Source organism: Pristiophorus japonicus, chromosome 19 (assembly GCF_044704955.1).
Source record: "Pristiophorus japonicus isolate sPriJap1 chromosome 19, sPriJap1.hap1, whole genome shotgun sequence".
In the NCBI taxonomy this organism is placed as follows: domain Eukaryota; kingdom Metazoa; phylum Chordata; class Chondrichthyes; family Pristiophoridae; genus Pristiophorus; species Pristiophorus japonicus.
In genome coordinates this window covers 16,946,219-16,958,932 of record NC_091995.1, presented here as the reverse complement: position 1 = coordinate 16,958,932, position 12,714 = coordinate 16,946,219, and the positions used below count along the sequence as shown (strand labels likewise).

The 12,714-nt window shown below is 51.7% G+C and overlaps 1 protein-coding gene across 4 annotated transcripts in view; it reads right to left on the bottom strand.

The window, feature by feature from the left end:
• LOC139229757 (large proline-rich protein BAG6-like) overlaps positions 1–12,459 on the bottom strand; it is a 110,663-nt gene extending 98,204 nt beyond the window's left edge. For 2 of the 4 annotated variants that reach the window (XM_070861325.1, XM_070861327.1), the window contains exon 1: positions 11,784–12,047. The gene's annotated coding sequence lies outside the window, so the exon portion shown is untranslated. Of the gene's footprint in view, positions 1–11,783; positions 12,048–12,325 lie in introns of those variants that run through there. The other 2 variants (XM_070861324.1, XM_070861323.1) reach the window with 2 other exon arrangements.
• Positions 12,460–12,714: the final 255 nt, after the last annotated feature.

Here is a 12,714-nt window from a genome sequence, read left to right as displayed (position 1 = left end):
GCCAACAGCCCCAGTTCGAAGCACTGACCACACTTGGCCAGCTCCACTGGGCGGGCCACATCATCCGCATGCCCGACACGAGACTCCCAAAGCAAGCCCTCTACTTGGAGCTCAGACATGGCAAGCGAGCCCCAGGTGGGCAGAGGAAACGTTTCAAGGACACCCTCAAAGCCTCCTTGATAAAGTGCCACATCCCCACCGGCACCTGGGAATCCCTGGCCCAAGACCGCCCTAAGTGGAGGAAGTGCAACCGGGAGGGCACTGAGCACCTCGAGTCTTGTCGCCGAGAGCATGCAGACAGCGGAAGGAGCGTGCGGCAAACCAGGCTCCCTATCCACCCTTTCCTTCAACGGCTGTCTGCCCCACCTGTGACAGAGACTGTAATTCCTGTATTGGGCTGTACAGTCACCTGACAACTCACTTTTGGAGCGGAAGCAAGTTTTTCTCGATTCCGAGGGACTGCCTATGATATGATGACCAGTCGACAATTTGGACACAAAATTTTTTTGTCATATTGCCGTTAAAGAAAACAAATCATACCATGAATACTCTAGCTGTAGAAATAATTTGGAAGTGCACAAGGTTTTGCAAGACATTGTTACAGGAGGCAGCCATCTCCATCTACCAGCCTTGGTCTGTAACCTGAATACCTGTGCCGTACAAAAGTCTACCAATCTGTTTGGAAATTCTGGACTGACTCCCAGCCTCAACAGCTATTTTCGGATGGGGCAGGAAAGAAAAACAAAGAGTTCCAAATTTCCATTACCCTTTATGTGAAGAAGTGCTTCCTGACATCACCCATAGCTCTAATTTAAAGACCAGAGAAACAATTACATGCTGCCAGTTGGGATGATAGGGAAGCAGCGTTCTGTTATCCAATCTCTTTCATGGCTCTCTATATTTCAATACAATATTAATTCACTTATGCAGAATGTTACACGGTGTCAGCTAGTGGCTCAGTTGGTAGTACTCGCACTCCGAGCCAGAAGGTTGTGATTTCAAAAGACAGAAAAACTTGAATTTATATAGCGCCTTTCACGACCACTGAATGTCTCAAAGCGCTCTACAGCCAATGAAGTGCTTTTGTAGTCGCTGTTGTAAGGTGCGAAACGCGGCAGCCAATTTGCGCACAGCAAGCTCTCACAAACAGCAATGTGATAATGACCAGATAATCTGTTTTTGTTCCGTTGATTGAGAGATAAATATTGGCCCCAGGACATCAGGGATAGCTCCCCTGCTCTTCTTTGAAATAGTGCCATGGGATCTTTTACGTCCACCAGAGAGAGCAGGCGGGTCTCAGTTTAAGTCTCAACCGAGAGACGGCACCTCCGGCAGTACAGCATTCCCTCAGCACTGCACTGGTTTGTCAGCCTAGATTTATGTGCTCAAGCCCGGAGTGGGACATGAACCCCCAACCTTATGACTCAGAGGCGAATATGCTACCCACTGAGCCACAGCAGACACATACTGCCCCACTCCTGAGATGTTAAACCGAGGCCCCGTCTGTCCCCTCAAGTGGACGTAAAAGATCTCATGGCACTATTTCAAAGAGCAAGGGAGTTCTCCCCTGGTGTCCTGATAATATTTATCCCTCAATCAACATCACTAAAACACATTATCTGCACATTATTACATTGCGCATAGCAAGCTCTCACAAACAGCAAATTGGTAGCCACATTTTCTCCATTACTTCAAAAAGTACTTTGGGATATCTGGTCATTATGAAAGGTTCTATAAAAGAAGGTTCTTCTTTTCTTTCATGTTCCCTTTATAGAAGCAGCATTCAAGCTTTTTGTGTGGCCCACTTCAGTTCATACTCTGGAGACTTGCAGACCCCATATCCAGTTTAAATCAATGTTCCAATCAAACTACTGATACCAACAGAACGTAATGCGCTGGTTTAATCATTAACCAGGTGGAAGCCCCAAGAATTGCCCTTTCCAAACCTCCAGATGCAGAAATTGAAAACAGAACCAGCCAATGACAAGAACTAGAGGGGAAATGAGGAGAAATTTCTTCACACACAGGGTTGTTCAGATCTGGAACGCACTGCCTGAAAGTGTGGTGGAATCAGATTCCACAAGGACTTTCAAAGGGCAATTGGACATGTACTTGAAGAGGAAAAATTTGCAGGGTTATGGGGCAAAAGCTAGGGTGTGGGACTACATTGGACAGCTCTTTCCAAGAACCTGCACAGGGCCCGACGTGCCAAATGGCTTCCTTCCATGCTGCAAGATTCTATGAATAAATGCAAAACGGAACTAAGTTGACTGGGCTTCATGGGCAACATCGTCAGGCCTTACACTCCACACGTGTCTCCTGGATCATCCGTTCTATTCTGGTCATTCTTCCTCTCTCGTTCCTCTTGAGCTCCCAATATTCCCTCTCATCATAGAATCAAAATAGTGCTGCATAGAAGGCCACCATTCGGCCCATCGATTTTGTGCCAGCTCTTTCGAAGAGCAATCTAGTGTGTTTGTTCCACTCCCTCGCTCTTTCCAAATATCCCTGTAATCCTTTCTCCATCAAATATTTATCCAACTCACTTTAGAAGGCTACTATTGAATCTGCCTCCACTACAATATAAGGCAGTGCATTCCAAATCCTAACCACTCATTGCTTAAAAATGTTTTCCCTCAGGTCCCCTCTGGTCCTTTTGCCAATCACTTTAAATCTGAGCCCTCTCGTTATCGTCAGCCACTGGAAACCGTTTCTCTTTATTTACTCTACCTCAATCCTTCATGATTTGAAACACCTCTATCGAATCTTCTCTTAGACTTCTCTGCTCCAAGGAGAACAACCCCAGCTTCTCCAGTCTATCCATGTAACTGAAGTCCCTCATCCTCGGAACCAATCTGGGAAATCTCTTCTGTACCCTCTCCAAAGCTGGGATAGAAAATTTTAAAAGATTCACCACCCTCCAAGTGAAGAAATTTCTCATCTCAATCCTAAAAGGCCGACCCTTATCTGAGACCAAGTCCCTTAGTTCTAGACTCTCCAGACAAGGGAAACAGCCTCTCAGCATCAGTCACTGTCTTTATCTAGTATTCCCCCCCAACTACAAGTATAGTTGGCTGAGTTATTCAGGATCTTGAGTATTAACAAAGGGCGATAGATCTGTACAATTCACCCGTTGTCCCCATATTTGTCACATTGGAAACAGTTTGTAAGTTGCTCTTTCCTCCCCCACTCCATGTACCATCATGAGGCTTTGCTGCATTGATACCATGCTTTAGGATTGTGGATTTTGCGAAGAGTTTCCAATTCAGGTCATCCTTGAGCAGACCTTGAAGTGGTGTGGGGGTAGATGCACAAAGAGTCTTCCTCCAATCAGTTGTACTGAAGTGTGAAACAGGGCATAAAAAAGGACAAGACACACACAACTAAATTCTCTTGGCATCATCCACAAATCTAGCTGTGGAGTCTAGAACCAGGGGTCACAGTTTCAGAATAAGGGGTCGGCCATTTAAGACTGCGATGAGGAGAAGTTTCTTCACACAGAGGGTGGTGAATCTTTGGACTTCTCTACCCCAGAGGGCTGTGGAGGCTCAGTCATTGAGTATATTCAAGACAGAGATCAATAGATGTTTGGATATTAAGGGAATCAAGGGATATGGGGATAGTGCAGGAGAGTTGAGGTAGAAGATCAGCCGTGATCTCATTGAATGGCGGCGCAGGCTCGAGGGGACAAATGGCTTACTCCGGCTCCTATTTCTTATGTTCTTATACAGCTCCCACCTCTGTTGCTCCAATCAATCACAATCGTGAGAAAAATACAGATAAGGAAAGTGATTTAGCGTAGCTCATCCACCCAGAGAGAAATAAAGTCTCCCCATTATATCATCTAATTGTATTTTTGACCCAACGGCCCCATCTCGAATTGCCACATATTGCCCACGTTTTGTGTGAGGAACATCCTAAATCTGCCTCCACTAGTTTGAACCACTAGGGTCTACTGTTATGATTTCATTTAGTCCTTCATCTGCTGACATTCTTGTCCTCATTGTCTCCCATGACCTTAAATGCAACTCTCTGCGTTGCAAATTGATCTCGAAGAATACCGGTTTCCTGCCAAACATGTCTTTCCTCCTCAACTGCTTGCAATGCCTTACAAAGGCTGAGCCCATAATGTGATTAAACCCTGCCTTCTTCTCAATATGGGGTAGTGGCCCTTCTACAATGTTGGTGGCCAACTATAGCACTCTCACAGGAGATCAATGATACCAATTTAAGACTAGAGAGACGGTACTTGCGCAGCCATCCTGGTCGACATGTTTCACTATGTGAAATACTCCTGCGAAGTGCCTTGGGACATTAAATGCACTCCATAAATACAAGTTGTTGTTGCTGTATGAGCTTCTGGCCCTTGGTGGTATCCTGTCCCAAGGGTTTTTGGTCTTTCTACCCAAAATAATACAACACTTCAGCCGCATGCCCTTCCCCTTTAAAAGGTCATCTTTGGGATTTTTTCTTAATAATCCCTCTACAGATTTGAATGGCTCATTCTGCATAAGTCAGAGTGCTTCAGATATTATTCACAGTACAGAACGGGTCGCAAACCACATCTGTTCAGACACCTTTTAAACACACTTTGGGTGGGGGGACCGTTTTGCTCATTTTCCTCCCGTTACCACTGGCAACAGGAAGCTCAAACTCCAATTAAGAGATGAGATCAGCAGTGTTTGTGGGACATGGGAGATGGGGGGGGGGGGGGGGGGAAAGAGGGGCGGAGGAGGGAAAGAGAATTACATTCGGCTTGATAAACCTTTTCGTCCTCAAAAACTTACCCAGGTTTTCATAGGGACAGGGAGGCGGCCATTCGGTCCCTCGAGCCTGTTCCACCATTAAATTAGATCATGGCCGATCTGCAGCTTAACTCCATCGACCGACCTTAGCTCCGTAACCCTTAATATCCTCGCATACAAAAATTCTATCAATCTCAGTTTTGAAATTTTCCAATTGGACCTAGCCTTGACATCTTTTTGGGGGATTTCTTTTTAAGCATAGGAACATCTCAAAAAAGTTAAAAGAGTTCTAGCTAGTGAAGAAGCGAGTTGGTCCATGTGAAGAAAGATAGCCTTTTGCGTCCTCAGGACATCCCAAAGCGCTTTATAGCCAATTATGTCCACCTGTGGGGGTTTAACGTCTCAACCGAAAGACACCTCCGACAGCGCAGCGCTCCCTCAGCCCTGCACTGGGAGTGTCAATCTGGGTTTTTGTGCTCAAGTCTCTGAAGTGGGACTTGAATCCACAACCTTCAGACTCAGGAGGCGAAAGTGCTACCCACTGAGCCACGGCTAACAAGGAGTGTGTGACTTCCTTATTCTTCCTACCAATATGTACCACCTCACACGTATCTGTATTGAAGTTCATTAATTACAAATTTATTTTAATCTTTCAATTATGTTTTCTAACATGACTCAGGCAAGAGTGCTGCCTGCTGAGCCTTGGCTGACACAGGGCAGGAAAGAGTCAGAACAGGGCTTTGCACAAAGGCAATCAATCAAAAACAACAATGAAAGGCAGCAAAGCTGCAACAGCTCTGAATTTTACAATAGACCATTACGGCAACATTCAGAAATGTCACACTTTGGTGCAATTTTTTTTGTACAATGCACATGTGTTGCCTTTTGGCCACTTGGTAGAAAGTGCACTGCGCCATTCCTGTGCCTTTATTGGGATGGCGCCTGCCTCTATCTTCTCCCAGCTTAACCAGCATCGTGTACCGCCTGCAGTAGAGGCCAGGCCATCCAGGCTCCAGCCTCGAGTCAGTGCTACTTGGGGGTCAGCCGCTGAACAAGCGAACAGCAGCAGCCTTGCGATGACTGCCCCAACAACCTTCCGCCTCCATCCCGTGGGGCGATATCTGGCACTACGCAACAGCAGCACGGGTAAGATGCCCAACTCCACAACAAGGGCATGTGAAGCAGAGAGAGAAAAGAAATCAAGGATGCAGTAGCCCAGTTGTTTGACGGTAACATGGCACACGCTAGCTTAAATGGTGCCAGTAAGCTGCTTACTCTCGCACGTCACAAGTTAATTATGGATGAGGAAGGCCACTGATCCAGAAAGCCCCAACTGCTGCATTTGATCAGTTTCTCCAGTTCTCTATTTGGAAGTCTATTCGCTGTCGATGAAGGGTATTGCAAAACTAAATCTAAATGTGCCTTTTACTAGTTTAAACCTACGTTTCAGTGTCCTACACTTGCCATTTCATTTAAGCTATTATTCTGCATTTACCTTTCCCATGTCCCTAACACCTCTAAGAAAACTGCTCAGACGCCTCCTTCCCAGGTCAGTTTTCCAGCCTTTCCCTTATAACTCAGACTTTTGACACTAGGGTGGCAATTTTAAACCTAAGTCACCCGCCAGGAAACTGACGGGATCGGGTGCAACAATGGTTTTGCACCCCGCCCTGCTCCGACTCTGCACTGACGTTATTAGGCCCTTAATCCTCAAGTAGTATGCAAGTAACAACAATGGAAAAAGATTCTCTTTTGTGCTGGTCACACTGACCTGATGGGAGGCTGTAGGAGATGTAAAAGGCTGCATATCAGGTTTACATAGGATATACAACACATAAACAGGCCATTCGGTATTTATGCTCGATTCGAGACTCCTCCCGTCTTTCCTCATCTAAATCTATCAGCATAACCCTCTATTCACTCACATTGGGTCGTCGTCAGCAACATGCTTGCTCAGTGCTTTGTACAGTCAGTCGTTGGTGGTCCCTTGAAACGAGGATGACTTGCTTCCACCCAAAAGAGGAGTTCAGAGATGTTTCAATGAAGGACGAAGATGCCTGTGCGTGGATTTTTTTAACCTGTGGTGGCCGTTGCCCACCAGCCATCACACGGGCTTGACAGAGCTAGTTCTTGGTCCAGTGGCTAGGCTCTGCTGCACGGACCGAGTGCGCACACATATCGCAGTGTGGGCTGGCCTGTGCTGCCCCTGGCCCCAAACTCACGCCTCTCCTGGGCCCCGATCACATCCCTCCCACAGTCTCTCGCAGCTCCTGCTGTATCTGCCCACGCTCCAATCACGCTGCTTGAGAACACCAGCGGCAGGTCAGGGCCATAAAAGGAGCGGCAAGCGTACCGGGAGCTGCGTGGAGGCCCCGACCTGCGTGAGAACACTAGTGGCAAGTCGGGCCCATTAAAAGGAGCGGCCTCGGGAGGCATACTACTCCAGGGAGCAGCGCGAGCCAGGAGATGCAGGAGGGCGATGGCAGCGAAGAGGGACGTCATCAAGGTCCAGGTTTGTACAGTACAGCGTGCAGCAAACCAGACTCCCCACCCACCCTTTGCCCCACCCGTGACAGAGACTGTAATTCCAGTATTGGACTCTACAGTCACCTGAGAAATCACTTTTGGAGTGGAAGCAAGCCTTCCTTGATTTCGAGGGACTGCCTGTGATGATGATGAGCAAGCTCCCACAAACAGCAGTGTGATAATGACCAAACCAGGGGACACAGTCTTAGGATAAGGGGCAGGCCGTTTGGGACTGGGATGAGGAGAAACTTCTTCACTCAGAGTTGTTAACCCGTGGAATTCCCTGCCGCAGAGAGTTGTTGATGCCGGTTCATTGAATATATTCAAGAGGGAGTTAGATATGGCCCTTACGGCTAAAGGGAACAAGAGTTATGGAGAGAAAGCAGGAAAGGGGTACTGAAGGAATGATCAGCCATGATCTTATTGAATGGTGGTGCAGGCTCGAAGGGCCAAATGGCCTACTCCTGCACCTATTTTCTATGTTTCTATTCCCTTCTCCCTCATATGCCTGTCGAGCCTCCCCTTAAATGCATCTAGACTATTCGCCTCAACCACTCCGTGGTAGCAAGTTCCACATTCTCACCACTCTCTGGTTAAAGAAGTTTCTTCTGAATTCCCGATTGGATTTCTTGGTGACTATCTTATATTGATGGCCTCTAGTTATGCTCTTCCCCACACGTGGAAACACTCTTTCTGTATCCACTCTATCAAAACCTTTCATGATTTTAAAGACCCCTATTAGGTAACCCCTCCGCTTTCTCTTTTTAAGAGAAGAGCGACCCAGCCTGTTCATCCTTTCCTGATGGGTATAATCTCAGATGGCCTGTTTCTGTGCCCTATACCCGATGCAAGTGACAGGTAATACCCATCAGGAATGACCGGTCAAACTCAGGCTCGGAAGGCGGAGGGGTGACCCGACAAAGGTCTTTAAAATTAAAGATGTTTCCACTTGTGAGGGGACTAGAACCAGGAGGCCATAAACAATAGATAGTCACGAATAAATTGACAGCAAATTCAGGAGAAACTTCTTTAACCAGAGAGTGGTGAGAATGAGGAACTTGCTACCACAAGGAATAGTTGAGGCGAATAGTACAGATGTCTTTAAGGGGAAGCTAGAAAAGTACATGAGGGAGAAAGGAATAGAAGGAATGCTGATAAGGTGAGATGGTGTAAGGAGGTCGGACCACTGTGTGGAGCATAAACACTGGAGCAGGGCACTTGCAACAGTGTCTACACTTCAAAATGCAAAGCATTTTGGGATGCCCTGAAAGGCATTGTATAAACGCAAATCTTCCTTTTTTTACTCATCAGTTGACAAGGTGCGCATGTGGTGAATTACCCCCTTCTACCCATTCTGGCGAGGCGTTACATACTGAAACTCTATCTGTTTTCCTTTTTACAGGAAGTAGCTGATGCAAATAGCACAGATGCATTTAAGGGTGAGCTAGGTAAGCACGAGAAAGTAATAGGTTATGGCGATAGGGTGGAGATAAAGAATTACATAGAATATATGGCACAGAAACAGGCCATTTGGCGCAATCAGTCCATGCCGGCGTTTATGCTCCACTCGAGCCGCCCCTCCCCACCCCCCCTGACTTTCCTCATCTAAAGCTATCAGCATAACACGTTCTAGTCACAAAAGGCATCAAGGAGTATGGGGAAAAAGCGGGAATATGGTATTGAGATAGAGGATCAGCCATGATCATATTGCATGGCGGCGCAGGCTCGAAGGGCCGAATGGCCTACTACTGCTCCTACTTTCTATGTTTCTATCCCTCTATTCCCTTCTCCCTCAAATGCTGTCTAACCTCCCCTTAAATGTTTCTATACTTTTCGCCTCAACCGCTCCCCGTGGTCGCGAGTTCCACATTCTCAAGGGTGGGAGGAGGTTTGTGTGGAGCATTAATGCCGGCATGGACAGTTGGGCTGAATGGCCTGTTTCTTGGCTGTAGACTCGATACAGGGTGCCACCTGACTTTCTGTTTCCAGCATTTGCAGTTTGTACATGTAGACAATCTAGCTTGCTTCTGACAGCTACGAGGGCCTGATCGCTTCCAGACTGCAACAGTAACATTATTGTTGTTATAATCTAGAATGCAACTTCAGAAACAGGATTATGAGGGGGCACCAAAAATGGGGCCCCTCGCTCTCTTTCCCTGCCCCCCCTCTCGGTTCTCTGCATTCCCCCTCGTCAACCCCACTGGCCCCTTCCTCTCTTTCCCCCTGGGGCGTCTCCCACTTCACCCCACCTCCTCCTCCTCCTCGGGGGACTGTGTGTCCCTCACCACCCCCTCCTCCTCCTCCTCCTCGGGGGACTGTGTGTCCCTCACCACCCCCTCCTCCTCCTCCTCCTCCTCCCCGGGGGCCTCTCCTTCACCATCCTCCCCCCTTCCCCCCCCCCCCCCCCCCGGGAGCCTCTCCCTCTCTTCTTCCACCCCCCCCCCCCCCCCAGGAGCCTCTCCCTCTCTTCCCTTCCCCCCCCCAGGAGCCTCTCCCTCTCTTCCCTTCCCCCCCCCAGGAGCCTCTCCCTCTCTTCCCTTCCCCCCCCCAGGAGCCTCTCCCTCTCTTCCCTCCCCCCCCCCCCAGGAGCCTCTTCCTCTCTTTCCTCCCCCCTTCCCCCCCCCCCCCCCCCCGGGAGCCTCTCCCTCTCTTCTTCCACCCCCCCCCCCCCCCCAGGAGCCTCTCCCTCTCTTCCCTTCCCCCCCCCAGGAGCCTCTCCCTCTCTTCCCTTCCCCCCCCCAGGAGCCTCTCCCTCTCTTCCCTTCCCCCCCCCAGGAGCCTCTCCCTCTCTTCCCTCCCCCCCCCCCCAGGAGCCTCTTCCTCTCTTTCCTCCCCCCCCCCCCCCCCCCCCCATGAGCCTCTCTCCTCTCCTCTCCTCTCCTCCCACCCCACCCCCGGGGAGCCTCTCCCTCTCTCCTCCCCCCCCCGGAGCCTCTCTCTCTCTCTCTCCTCTCCCCTCCCCTCCCCCAGGATCTCTCATCTCTCCTCTCTCCCTCCCCTCCCCCCTGGGATCTCTCATCTCTCCTCCTCCTTCCTCTTCCTCCTCCTCCTCGTCCTCGTCCTCCTCCTCCTCCTCCTCGTCCCCCGCCCCCCCCCCAGCACCAGTTAGGACCTGCTCTCTCTTTCCCCCCCCCCCCCCCCCCTCCCAGGGTACAGCGCCAGTTGGGGCCCTCTCTCTCTCTCTCTCTCTCTCCACGCCCCGGGGTCCAGGAGCAGCAACAGTTGGGGCCTGCTCTCTCTCCCCAGGGGTACAGAAAACAGTTGGGGCCTGCCGTGTTCCCTCGGGTCCAGTTGGGGTCTCTCTCTCTCTGGGGTACAGCACCAGTCGGGGCCCCACTCTCTCACCCTCTGGGGTACAGCATCAATCGGGCCCTCTCTCTCCCCCCGGGGACAGTTCCAGTCGGGCCCACTCTCTCCCCCGGGGTACAGCACCAGTCGGGCCCACTCTCTCTCTCTCTCTCTCTCCCCCCAGGGTACAGCATCAGTCGAGGCCCACTCTCTCTCCCCGGGGTACAGCACTAGTCGAGGCCCATTCTCTCTCCCCAGGGTACAGCACAAGTCGGGCCCACTCTCTCTCCCCCCGGGGTACAGCACCAGTCGGGCCCACTCTCTCTCCCCCCGGGGTACAGCACCAGTCGGGCCCACTCTCTCTCTCTCTCTCTCTCCCCCCGGGGTACAGCACAGTCGAGGCCCATTCTCTCCCCCGGGGTACAGCACCAGTCGGGCCCACTCTCTCTCCCCCCGGGGTACAGCACCAGTCGGGCCCACTCTCTCTCCCCGGGGTACAGCACCAGTCGGGCCCACTCTCTCTCTCTCTCTCTCTCTCTCCCCCCGGGGTATAGCACCTGTCGAGGCCCACTCTCTCTCTCTCTCTCTCTCTCTCTCTCCCCCCCGGGGTACAGCACCAGTCGAGGCCCATTCTCTCCCCCCGGGGTACAGCACCAGTCGGGCCCACTCTCTCTCCCCCGGGGTACAGCACAAGTCGGGCCCACTCTCTCTCCCCGGGGTACAGCAGCAGTCGTGCCCACTCTCTCCCCCCGGGGTACAGCACCAGTCGGGCCCACTCTCTCCCCCCCCAACCCCCGGGGTACAGCACCAGTTGGGCCCACTCTCTCCCCCCCACCCCCGGGGTACAGCACCAGTCGGGCCCACTCTCTTCCCCCCCACCCCCGGGGTACAGCACCAGTCGGGCCCACTCTCTCCCCCCCACCCCCGGGGTACAGCACCAGTCGGGCCCACTCTCTCCCCCCCCAACCCCCGGGGTACAGCACCAGTTGGGCCCACTCTCTCCCCCCCACCCCCGGGGTACAGCACCAGTCGGGCCCACTCTCTTCCCCCCCACCCCCGGGTACAGCACCAGTCGGGCCCACTCTCCCCCCACCCCCGGGGTACAGCACCAGTCGGGCCCACTCTCTTCCCCCCCACCCCCGGGGTACAGCACCAGTTGGGCCCACTCTCTCCCCCCCACCCCCGGGGTACAGCACCAGTCGGGCCCACTCTCTCCCCATTCACCTTCGGGCCGCTCTCCGCCGGGGTCCCCCCCCCTCTCCTCCGCTTTCTGCCAACTCCTCTCGCCGAAGGCCGCGCGCTTATTTCTTCCGTTCGCTCCTTTCGGGTCCTTTGTCCCTGAGCCGCTTGGCGGGAGGGCGGGGCTCCGTGCTGCCCCTGGTGCCGTGTAAGCCGCCTCCGCCGCTTCTCCCACCTCCTGGGCCGCGCCGCTCACTCGGGGCTCAGAGTCCCTGTCCAGGCCGCTCGCACTGCGCCTGCGCAACTGCCGCGCGACCGCCGGCACCGCGCCTGCGCACCCCTCCGCCCGCTCACCGCGCCTGCCGCCGCCAGGAGCCCCCCGTTGCCTGATACCACGGATGTCCCGCGCACTGCCCCCTCAACAACAACAATTATACACCCAGTAACAACCATTGTTATTACCTTATTCATCTACCTAATCAAAAAGAGTCAAAAGGTAAGGGGTCATTTTTTAGGAAAAAGGTAGTTATGTGTTATTTGGCTTCCTTTAAAGATGTTTTTGTTTGAAATGTCTCAATATTTAATACCTCGCCACTTTGTTCTGTTCGTTTCTCCATTATTTTTTTTCCATCTGCACATTATCTTTGTTTCTCTTTTACATTGTTGAGAGTTATTCTTTCCTGGTTTGTTTCTCCACCAGGTGGAGGCGGACACGAGACAGCCCTCAGGGTCCTGACTGGATGGTTCTGGCACTTTCGGGAAGATTCTGAGAGTCTTGGCATTAGCTAGGATTATGCGGGGGATGGGACACAGAGCCTTCAAACCAATCACAGCCAGGGTTATGGGGGGGTCACAGAGCCTTCACACCAATCACAGCCAGTGTCATGGGATTTGGGGGGGGGGGTGGGGGTCACAGAGCCTTTACACCAATCACAGCCAGTGTCATGGGATTGGGGGGGGGGGGTCACAGTGCCTT